The sequence below is a fragment of the Coenobita brevimanus genome, chromosome 8 (genome assembly GCF_032717465.1).
Source record: "Coenobita brevimanus isolate Jiangsu-jjx chromosome 8, ASM3271746v2, whole genome shotgun sequence".
Classification (NCBI taxonomy): domain Eukaryota; kingdom Metazoa; phylum Arthropoda; class Malacostraca; order Decapoda; family Coenobitidae; genus Coenobita; species Coenobita brevimanus.
This window is the reverse complement of record NC_136961.1, coordinates 2,057,924-2,069,364: the sequence shown is the minus strand read 5'-3', so window position 1 is coordinate 2,069,364 and position 11,441 is coordinate 2,057,924. Positions and strand designations below refer to the sequence as shown.

Below are 11,441 nucleotides of genomic sequence, written 5' to 3'. Positions count from 1 at the left end.
TTCAAACTCCAGTACGCAGCTCTTGCTAATTCAATCTCTCGTTCATCAACGCATTGCATCTCACTCCTCAGTTTAGCCTCACCTCTCTTTTTTATCATATCCCACGTTTCCTCTGATATCCATTTCTTTCTCCTGAAGCTATGTCTCCTTCCAATCGTACATTCAGCAGTCTCATGCAAAACTTTGTTCACATCCTCCCACATCTCATCTACACTTCTCTCCCCCTCTTCCAACGTTTCCAACACCAAAAACCTATTTCTGCATTCTAATCTGAATTCCTCCTTTTCTTCTCCTTCCCTTCTAAGCTTAACAATATCGTATCTACCAACACCAGATTTTTCCTTCTTCTGATTTTTAAGTTTAAACCTTATTTTTGCAGTGCTGAGTTGATGGTCACTACCAATATCCGCTCCCCGTTTAACATGAACTTCTAGCAGAGAACTTCTATGCCTCCTACTGATAGCGATGTGATCAATCTGATTTTTATATTTTCCACACGGCGACACCCAAGTTGTCTTGTGTATATTGCAATGCTGAAAGAGTGTGCCCCCATGACTAAGTCATTTGCTAGACAGAAGCTTCCAAACCTCACTCCGTTTTCACTCATCCTACTACCAACTCCCATCTTACCCATACATGCCTCAAATCCCTCATTTGAACAGCCCATTACTGCATTAAAGTCTCCAACGCAGATCAAAACATCATGTCTAGGTACCCTTCCTACTCCTTCTTGCAACTTTTCATAAAATGTGTCTTTCCTTTCATCGAGTGCATCATTAGTAGGTGCATAACACACAAACAGACTGATGTTGCCATGATTTGATTTAAACCGTGCGTATAACAATCGCTCATCTATAGGATCCCACTCACATAAATATATATACGAATATATATATATATATATATATATATATATATATATATATATATATATATATATATATATATATATATATATAGATAGATAGATAGATAGATAGATAGATAGATAGATAGGTCAAAGGTGAAAGTCAAATAACAAAGTAGACCAACAGCTTTTATTTGGTATAGACAGAGTTTTGTGCAAGGCTTCAGGGTGAGGCAAGGATAACAGGTTTCAATGTAATGAACAATATGGGGAAGTCTATGTCACAGGTAAAGGTCAAACATCAAACTCAATGGACAAGGTCAAGTGAAAAAGTTTCGATCCTACTGTAACTAAATTAGGTAGAAGGGTTAGGGATCGGGCAAGAATGAAGTACTTCGATTCTTAGATCAAACAGTCACAAAGTAGAATGTTCGGCCCATTAGATGAATTGGCTAGCTTGGGTATTGCAAACTTTGAATATTCCATCTTTTTCCTTCCTTCAACCAGCAAACAACTTTTTTCGAGTTCAAAGAGATATTTCTAATTGCCAAGGCTAGATATAGTCTTCGTTTATCACTTCATTACATGAGGTCTTTCCAGAGCTTAAAAAAATCATCAGGAGGTACCAAGAATAAATATAAAAATGCGTCACCAGACTAAAGAGGATAACCCCTTTTATGAGCAATTACTTATGACATCACCAAGGGAACTCCCAGAGAAGCTGCCCTCCACGCTGTTCCTTAAGGAGTTGCCAGCCAGCCATGATTTACTGATTTTGCTTAGGAGTGAGGCGGGAGAACAGTGGCGGCAGATTTTGAGTAAAACACCATGGAAAACAAGAACATGTCATTCTAGAATCTCCAGAACCGAGGGGAAAGTTTGAGTAAATTTATAGGTAAGGCTATGTTACTGTTTGACCACAAGTGTTAATAAATCCTGCAGTGTCTTTAGAATGTACTCATTTGTATATTCCTCGACCCCTTAGTACACTATACATTGTTATTTACATTCCCTTCAGCTTGGCACACTAATACACACTCTGTCAGCGCATCATCTCAGCTTCAAGTATTCAGGAACAGGAATGGATGGTTACCAAATGTTTGTCCACTGTAATCCACCACTGAATCTTTCAAGACCATCAAGGTGTAATTTCTTTTATCCTATGACATTTTTTTTTTTCAACCTCCACACGATTTCATTAAGTTCTGGACAATGCCCCAAAAGTGAGACAGTAAATATTATATTTAACACCTCTAGTTTGAAAAGCCTCTCCTGAGCAGAATAAAATTGATTGTAATCATCATGAATTAAATGGAAAACTACTCCACCACAATGAACATTTGTTTTGCTAAGAAATTAGAACCAAAGACCAAAAGCCAGCACAGTTGTCCTTTCCAAAGGAATAGGGGACTAAACAAAGCAAATTCAAATTCCACGCAAATACAGACTGATGAAGACAGATCCACTTGAGGAAGGCTTGTTGAATACATAAATGACTGGGAATATCGATTAACACTTGCACTAGATTTAGAAGGGGGGTGAGCATGTGCTGCTAAATGGATGCTACACATTTGTTGCACAGGAGGAGGGATACAAACAGATAGTTCAGAATGGCAGTGGCCACTGAAATGGTGATCGTAAAGAGACAAAAATGCAAGAATGTAACGAGGAAACAGAGAGGCTGAAGGGAGTCAGCGAGAGGAGAGCAAACAGGATGAAAAGCCTTTGACTCCTTTGTTCAGAAGTGATGTATGTGTTGAGCCCCCCCTGATACGACGAATTACGCATATACACCTTGCTGGGTGAATATGTCCCCTGTACAAAGCCAACGGCCATGCCACGTTGAGTACACCGCTTCCCGTCCGATCAGCGAAGTTAAGCAACGCTGGGTCTGGTTAGTACTTGGATGGGTGACCGCCTGGGAACACCAGATGCTGTTGGCATCCCTACGTGTCAAGTGGGGTTGGTGGAGGATTAGTGCCCCTCCCTATAAAACAATTAACTCTAAGCCCTTGACCACCCCGTTTGGGATACATGGCGTCTGGCAATGGATGGGACAAAGTCAACAGCTGGGCAGGGGATGATGATAGCATGGAGTCATCTACCACAACTAATCTCTTGAAGTGAGAATTTACAGGGGTGGTAATCTGCACTTTTCATGATAGATCCTGACAGAAATAAACCCCAGCGATATCAAGAGATGATGAAGAACTGAGCTGTATACTGTTGAATGTTAAGGGATTGTTCATTACAAGACTTTCATAGACAAAAATGTGGGAACTAAGTATTTAATGCGTTAAAAACAATAACGTTTCTATTACCTCAGTCAAAAATGATAGCCAAGTCAGAAATTAGGTGTGCAATAGCCTCATCCCGTGACTTACTGGGCAACCTCTGTGACGGAGGCTGAGAGAAGCGGGTGGAAACATAAAGGGTGAAGTATTCATCACATGAGTGGATAGGGCCCGATGTGCAGATTAGAGGATCATTGTTCAATTGAAGGAAGAGAAGTGGTGAACCTGAGAGACAGTCTGAGCAAAAATATTAATAACAAGACTACCCGTCATGTGTGAGCCAGGTAGATTGTAAAAATACTGTTAAATGACAATTGACTATTACCGGGTATGTATCCATCCTGGATGACTCCCAATCCTGGCTGAGTGACATATGAACTCAAGTTGTGACTCTAAACAACTTTCATTAATAACTTTTCCTTCTACAATCAATACTCGCTGAGATTTGGGTTTTCTACACAGACAGACAGACAGGCAGACACGCAGACACACACACACACACACACACACACACACACACACACACACACACACACACACACACACACACACACATTTCGTACAAAAATAATGACCATCGACTTCGTCTACGTGGCTCAATAATAGCTTTGAAAGAGGAACATTACGGCCATTTAAAATAGCAGCTGTAGAGTAAAACGACCAGAAAGGAGACTTGAGATGAAGACTCAGAGACAAAGATAAAAACAGTATTAAGAGGTAAGCTTGGAAATAATTTGTACTAGACTCGCTTGAAAGATTTTGAGATGCCAGGTGGAATGGCACGGGTTTCGTCAAACTTCCAAAGATCAAATTAGCAATAATCAGAAAAGAGAGATTTGTCAGTTAAGCATAGAGTGCAGAACCCACCCTGGCAGTTGAATGGAGGTTATGAGAGTCAGCATGCTCCAGAATCTTCCTGTTAGTGGCAGATTCAGAGACGAAAAACATAATTTAGCACAGCAACTAGGTAACAGAACGCTAGGAATGGTCACTCTTCTTCAGGACAGGCTGAATGAGAGCCAACATCCAGAAAGAAGCAAAGGCACCACGTTCACAGGTAAAAGCAAAGAGTTTACCTAGGCATGATGTCAGCACAAAGCACATTTTTTGCAGAGAAAAACAGGAGGCATCAGTGCAGAAGGCATCATTGAAGAAATCTGAATGACACGCATGAGCAAATTAGAGGGGATAGGAGATAGCGATAGCACTGGACTCTGATTCATCCCAAGTAGAAACTGAGGAGAAATGTTGGTCAAATGGTCCCGTCTCATCAGTAATAGAAACAACGGCTTAGCATAATTCCGGGCAGAAACCTATAAAGATCGAAATTCCTGGGTAGGCTGGTTGTGGTATCTTTTGTAAGCCACCTTCTCGTTATGGACTGCAATAGAACAAGTGTGATTATACTAAAGCCTTTCCATGCCTTAGTCAGACAGTAATAGAAACTAATGTATACTTCCATGTCCGAGGATAACCTCCATAATATTCAAGGAAAAATCAAAGAAGTATTGCCCGAGTGCCTAACAGCCCAAAGCAACAAAATGCCAAACACTCCTTAACAGGTCTTCCTGGTGCGATATGACAGGTTACTGAAAAAAAGACTGTGATCAGAGGAGTTCAGTGGACATAAAAGATTGGTACAATAAACAGGAGAATTACATATAAGAAAAGGTTAGAACTCTCTCGAAGGCAGTAGGGTGATGTGCAATCTTCTCAGTCATTTACCCAACTAAGGGGGGGTCACCTTGAGATGCTGGCAGGGCTTGAGGCATGGCCAGCAGTGCCACCTACACTAAAGGCCTGTCTACCTTTGCAGGATTCAGCATTTGTCAGCCTCGTATATCAAGTATCCCCCCTCCATCACTGGTAGAGGAGGCCTACCAGTGATGTTGTACAACCCTGCCTATCCCCTATCTCAGGCATGGTTTTTATTTCGCCACGTGCTTGTCGTGCATGGCATCCCACAATGCTGAGAAACGATAGTCCTGAGGGTTGAGCGATGTTGCATGATGCACCCTGCAGCTACCAACACACCTCTCTGGTGTCCCACTCTGGCTAGGCGGACGGCCTGGTTGGTCGCTAACAGGTCAGTCGGCTGTTCATTTGTTGGTTAGGGTCAAAAGACACTGGGGGACCTGGTGACTCCTATAATTCTGATGACACCCTTAACTGGGTCCCTCTGTGGTTACCTATGTATACTCCCTCACTACCTCTGGGGTCGTGTGGGGTGTTATCCCTGATATATGGCCTCCCCTCGTTGGGCTATGTGGTGGGGTGAGGGGTGGGGAGTGTGGGAATGTGTTTGCTGTTCATGGCTCATTAACTTGAAAACATTGTTGGCGACCCTGCATCTGTCCTCAGCCTTTCATCAGACTCTTCCTCTTATTGCCTCTCTGGAACCTTTCCAGGTCCCTGGAGGCTCTCCTCCTTTGCCCCAGCATCCACCTGGGACCAGGAGGAGTTCCTGCTGGGTTGGTGTGACTTTGGAGTCCCGTGCTGTTCTGTCTGAGCCTGTTTAGTATGTAAAATACCTCACGTAGATATCCTCCAGGGGAGGATCAGTTTTAGATCTTGACATTTTCGAAATTCACCGTGTCATTGTTTCTGCTGGTGGCCATGAACCTATTATCTCCTCCCAGTGGGATGGTTGTATCCTTATTGATGTGTCCTCCCCAGGAGAGAGCTGCCATTTACAAGCTCAGACTTCTATGTCTGGCAACAATATATCTTGTGTTCATCATGCTACCTTTAACCAGTGTAAAGTGTCATCTTTTCCTGTGACTTCCTCTATTACTCAGAGGCAAAGCTGTTGGAGGAACTGCGGTCTTCTGGTGTGGTGACCACTGAGTGCTTGCAGACAATAGATGGTATTCTGAACTTAAATCCGACCTTCTTCATAACCACTGACAAGTTAACATTGCCTGCTTCTATGAAACTTGCTTCAAACTTCATGTGAAGGCTTACGCGCCAACCTCAAAATGGTGTTTCCACTGTCAAGAGTATAGGCATGTTAGCCACCTCTGCTGCTACGGACAGGCTGGCCTTCCTGGTGTCTGTGTTTCCTGTGGTGGCTCATTTAATGCCGGTGACTGTCCAGGACTTTGAATGTTTCTGCTGTGGTGGTGCCCATGCTGTTGACATTGTCCTCACTACTGCTTTGAAAAGGAGATCCTGTCCATTCATTCCCATAAAAAGGTCTCGTTCCCTGAAGCAAAGAGGAAGACCTAGACTTGCTTTTTCCAGCCTGGCATTATTTAAGTTTCTGTCCTTTCTGGTGCTCCTGAATGACGTCCTGTGTCTTGGAAGCTGCTTGTGATTTGCAGGACGCCATTTCTGTGGCTTTTACTGTTTGTGAAACTGGTGTTCAACCACCCTCTGCTCCTGCTGTTTCTGCCTCCACTTCAGTAGCAGAGGTCTTGTGCCCTCCTGTGATGGTGGCGGATAATCATGTCTGTGTGTCCCTTTGTCGTCATTTGTCCAGCTTCTCCAAAGTTATTCTATACTTTCAACCAATGCCATGTTCTTCAAAATTCTCTGGGCCTGAAGACCCTCCGCCTAAAGTCTTCATTGTGGAACCTTGTGTGGACCTCTCTGTTCCCCCTGCCCTGTAGTCTCTGGAGTCTAGCCAGGTGCAGGCTGAAGCTGGTGTTTTGCCAGTGGTCTGGCCCCCACCAGGTGATGGTTTTGCTTGGATCACATGTACTGTTTTTCAGCCATAAGCAGTCTTGTTTTCATAGAAGTCTTGGTCATGTGGAGTCCACTTGTACTTCTGATGTTTCTGGTGTGGCACTGGTCATCTTATATCACCTAGGGTGACGTGCAACCTGTTTGCCAAGCAGACTGTTCTTTTGGCTCCGAAGAAGAACGTCAAATAACTTGCTACCTCCTCCTCCTCCTCATGGTTGCCATCAGGTGGTCAGCACCATGTGCAGACTCCTGTTGCTGGGATGTCTCTTTCTAAGGGCCTTCCTAAACACCGACCAAATCTGCTCACTTGCCAGGAACTGTGTTGTCATATAACTTATCCTGATCGTCCAGCCACTGTAAGTTCTGTCAATCAGTGGAAGTATTTTGGTTTACGTGCCAAGTAGGAGAAACTGCGTCGTCTTCTTGTCCAGTTTCTGCCTGTATGCATTTTGGTGATGCTGTTCACTCCAGTCCTGGTTACCATGTCTTTTTTTATCTTATTCTGTTCCAGGCCTAGGAGGTTGTGGATGTACTGTTATCTAACTTCGCTGTAATGTCCCATTCACTCATCTGAGTGTTTCCACCACGTACAGACTGTTGCTGCTCGGGTTTTTCTGTCATCGTTATCCAATTTTCAGGCTTTATTTCTCTCCTAGTCTGGAGGGTGGATCCGGAACACCTTATTCATACTTTTCCCCGTTCTTTCCATTACTGGGAGGTTTCAGTAGTTGTCACCCGCTATGGGGTGACAGCATAGCCAATCCTCAAGGTACTATGCTGGCTTGTTTAGTGGAGGATGAGCAGTTGTTTTGTTTTCTGATGAGATGACATACTTCCGTAGCCAAACTAAGACATTTACTACCATTGACTTATCTCTGTTCTCGGCTGATGCTGTGTTAGATTGTGTTTAGTGTGTGTTGCTGGACTTACATGGCAATGATCACTTTCCCATCCTTTCAACTGCTGCTAAGGAATGGGTCACAACCTCGTATTCCTCACGGGCGCCTAGATAGGGTTAATTGGCCACTTTTTGCAGTTATATTGCACTGACTTCTTTGTGGATGATTTTGGCAGTACTGAAGAGGTGGTGGGTTATTCAACTGATGTATTGCGTTCAGCAGCTCTTTTATCTGTTCCAAAAACGAAGGGTCATTTTCTCAGACATCTATTTCCTAGGTGGACCCGTGAGTACAGTTCTGCAATGAATGAGAATGGGCTTCCTTCTCTCAGCTTAATCACCATCCTGGGGATCCTCAGCATTTAGCGGTATTTCGGAGGGTGCGAGCTCATGCGGATGTTAATGGAGGCCAAACATTCAACATGGAAGGGTTATGTTTCCTCTGTTGACTCGAGGACTTCTCTAACGCTCAGGTTTGGAACCGGATGAGAAAAATTTCAGAAAGCTGTACTAATCCCTCCCCTGTGTTTTATGTGATGCAAGTGAAACTGTGGCTGGTCCTTTGGTTGTTGCTGAGTTGTTTGTAGATCACACGTTAGTGTGTCAACGACACATACATAATTGCCATCAACATGCCACTATTAGCACTTGGAATCTCGTGGTCTCAGTTTCGCCTCTTCTGGAGGAGAGTTTTATAATGTCCTCTTCTCTACTTCTACATTTCAATCTGTTTTGTCACAGTACCTTGGTTCCTGTCCTGGCTGGTGATGATATTACTTATGCCTTTTTGTGTCACATGTCTGATGGTTCCCTCTCATTATTGCTGTCATTCTATGATAAAATCTAGTGTAATGGTGCGTTTCCACTTCCTTGGGGTGTTGCTGTAAGTATCCCGATTCCCAGGTAGGGTTAGGATCATCTACAGGCTACAAATTATCACCCGGTTTCTCTAAATTCTTGTTTATGTAAAGTTCTTTGTTGGAAGGGTGGTGAATAGTTGGGTCATGTGATTTTTGGGGAGAGGTGACTACTTATCATCTGTCCAGTATGGCCTTCATAAAGTGCAGGCCACCTCTGATGTCCTGCCATCCCTGGAATCTCCTGTCTGTGAGGTTTCTCTACTAACCAACACCAGGACACTGTCTTTTCTTCGATTTAAGATTAGGCATATGACACTTTGTGGTGTCATGGCATTTTACTTTTTTCATGGGTTTGTTTTTTTGTGGGTTTTTATCTAACCAGCCATTAAGGGTATGGATGGGGGACCTGCTTTTTAGTGCCCATCCACTCGAGGGTAGGGTGCCACAGGGGAAGCATCCTTAGTATAGCTCTCTTCGCTGTGTCCATCAGCAGGGTACTCAATGAACTCCGGGACAATGCACGTAGTTCGCTATACGTCGATTGCCTTTCAATTTCCATCACTGCTTCTCGATGTCTCTGGAGAGGAAGTTGCAGCTGGCTTTTTATAGAGTTTCCCAGAGGGCTGAGTCTCGTGGTTTCCATTATTCTTCTACAAAGACTGTGGCGATGTATTTTTTTCATCTTCATGGGATTCACCCAAACCCAGACCTATAGCTCTATGCAGACTCTCCTGTGTGGAAGAGAGACTGTTTCTGGGTCTTATATCTGGTAAACAACTGACCAGGGTTCCTCATTTCTGTTCCGTTAAGGAAGCTAGTGTTACGTCATAGTCTCCTCAGGGTTCTGACTCACTTCTCTTGGGGTACTGACTGTAAGACCCTCCTCCTCGTGCATAAATCTCTTATTCTTTCCCAACTTCATTTTCGGTATGAGGTCTACTCTTCTGCTACAGACACCCATATCCGCACGTGAAATGTTGTGCGTCATGATAGTGTCTGTCTGGCGTCTGGGGGATTAAAGCCATCCACAAATTTGAGCTGATGACCTCCCTTGGAACTTGCGTCATCATTTGTTCATGTGCTGGTACCGTCTTCACTGCCTCCCGGACTCTGTATCCTGTGTCATGCTCACCCAGGATTCCTGGACTTATGTTTATGCCATTCACCCAAGTTTCCTCAAGCTCTTCGATTACAGGGCTACAGGGTTCCATCAGCCTTCACTGTCCCTAGGCTGACAGCTTGTATGCATGATGCCCTGGGGGTGGGTTATTAGCCATTCCCTTGGGTGACATTCTGTAGGTCCACTGCTGGTAAAAAGAACTGATTTCCCTCACAAGTGTCTTTCTCTCTCTTTTTAGAACATGCCTCTGCTAATGAGGGCTCCATCCCTGTACGTACAGATGGATCAAAGACTGACGCTGGGGTGGGCTTCGGAGTTGTCTTCACTCAGGACAGTAGCCTTCCTGGTATTTCTTTTGTTTTTATGGCAGATCTGACTGCGACTTTATTTCCTCTCCAAAGAACTTTTATTCTGCCCGGGACTGCTTTTGTGATTCTTAGTGACTCCCCATAGAGCAGCTTCTGCACCAGAGGGTTTTTTTTTTTTTGCCACTTTTTTTTAAGTGGCTTTTCCTCCCTGGCCATCGTGTGGGGTTTTCTTGGATTCTGGCCCAGGTGTGAGTGTCAGGGAATGAGCAAACTGATATGCTGGGTAAGGCGCATCAGCATGCCCTCCTCTTTCCCTGGGGCCCCATCTCCCTGGGCGTTGGCTGCCCGTATCTGACTTTTATCCATTCTTAGCTGGACAGGTTGAGTATTGATGGCAAGGATGTTGGGATACCGTAGGGGCCAACAAGTTGTGAGCCATTTCTGAAAATATGGGCTTCTTCAGGTACCTGGATTTCTCCCGCCAGAGGGAGACCAATTTATGCCATATCTACATTGGCCACACCCATTTTTCTCATGGATTATTAAGGGCGGGAACTCCACCTTCTTTCTTCAACGATTGCATAATCCCCTTGACTGTTTGGCACTGGCCGGTGGAGTGCCCAAGTCTTGAGGATTTGTGCCGTCAAGTCCTCTCTAATCACTGGGTGGTTGACCGAGTGTACGTCTTTTGTCAGGACTTGTAGTGTGGGAGGGGGAACCTTCTCCTTTGTGACGGCAGCTGGACTACTTTTTAAGGTTTACTGTTCAATGCTTTGTTACATTTTTGGTGTTTAGTGTTATTGGTGTTTTTTCGTTTCATTAGTTTTTATGTGTTTTTGTTCTGTTTTGTTTTTTGAACTCTTATTATATCTTCTTCTCAGGTTTAATTATTTGCTGTAGTCTTATTGTTGTCCTACAGCAAGAGACCCTGGCAGTCGCATTGCCAGTCTTATTTCAGTTAATCAGTCCGTCATTCAGTATCAGTCTATATGGATAAAAGGATGTAGGCTTGTTCACCAGGTGGATTAGTTACTGGAGAGGAGAGACAAATGTGGTGATGAACTTTAAAATCACCTCATATTAGATTTTAGGAAAGTGTGAAAATGGAGAGCATGGGTTCTCCTTTAGCAACAAGGAAAGGCAAAGTATTTTGTATAGTCAGCAGAATTAGCAGATAGATAAACAGCACAGATATTGTTAGTAAGATAATGACAGAAGAGTAGAGAATCCTGAAGCCTTGTGTGACCTGTAAATGCCTGTAAATCTCTCCATATATCACATAGCATCACTGAGAGGATAACTGGAGCAGGTAAAGGTGGCAACTTTATCAAACTTTCCACAACCTGATGGATATTTCATCTCAACATCAATTTAGTGTTGAGGTAGCAGGTTAAGGCAGCATCTCTCCCTACCTGCGGTGTGGGGGG

General features: G+C 43.9%; 1 non-coding gene across 1 annotated transcript; it reads left to right on the top strand.

The window, feature by feature from the left end:
* Positions 1 to 2,671: 2,671 nt before the first annotated feature.
* On the top strand, positions 2,672 to 2,790 carry LOC145408790 (5S ribosomal RNA). Its single transcript, XR_013898968.1, has one exon. It is a non-coding gene; the product is annotated as a 5S ribosomal RNA (ribosomal RNA).
* The last annotated feature ends 8,651 nt before the right edge of the window (positions 2,791 to 11,441 follow it).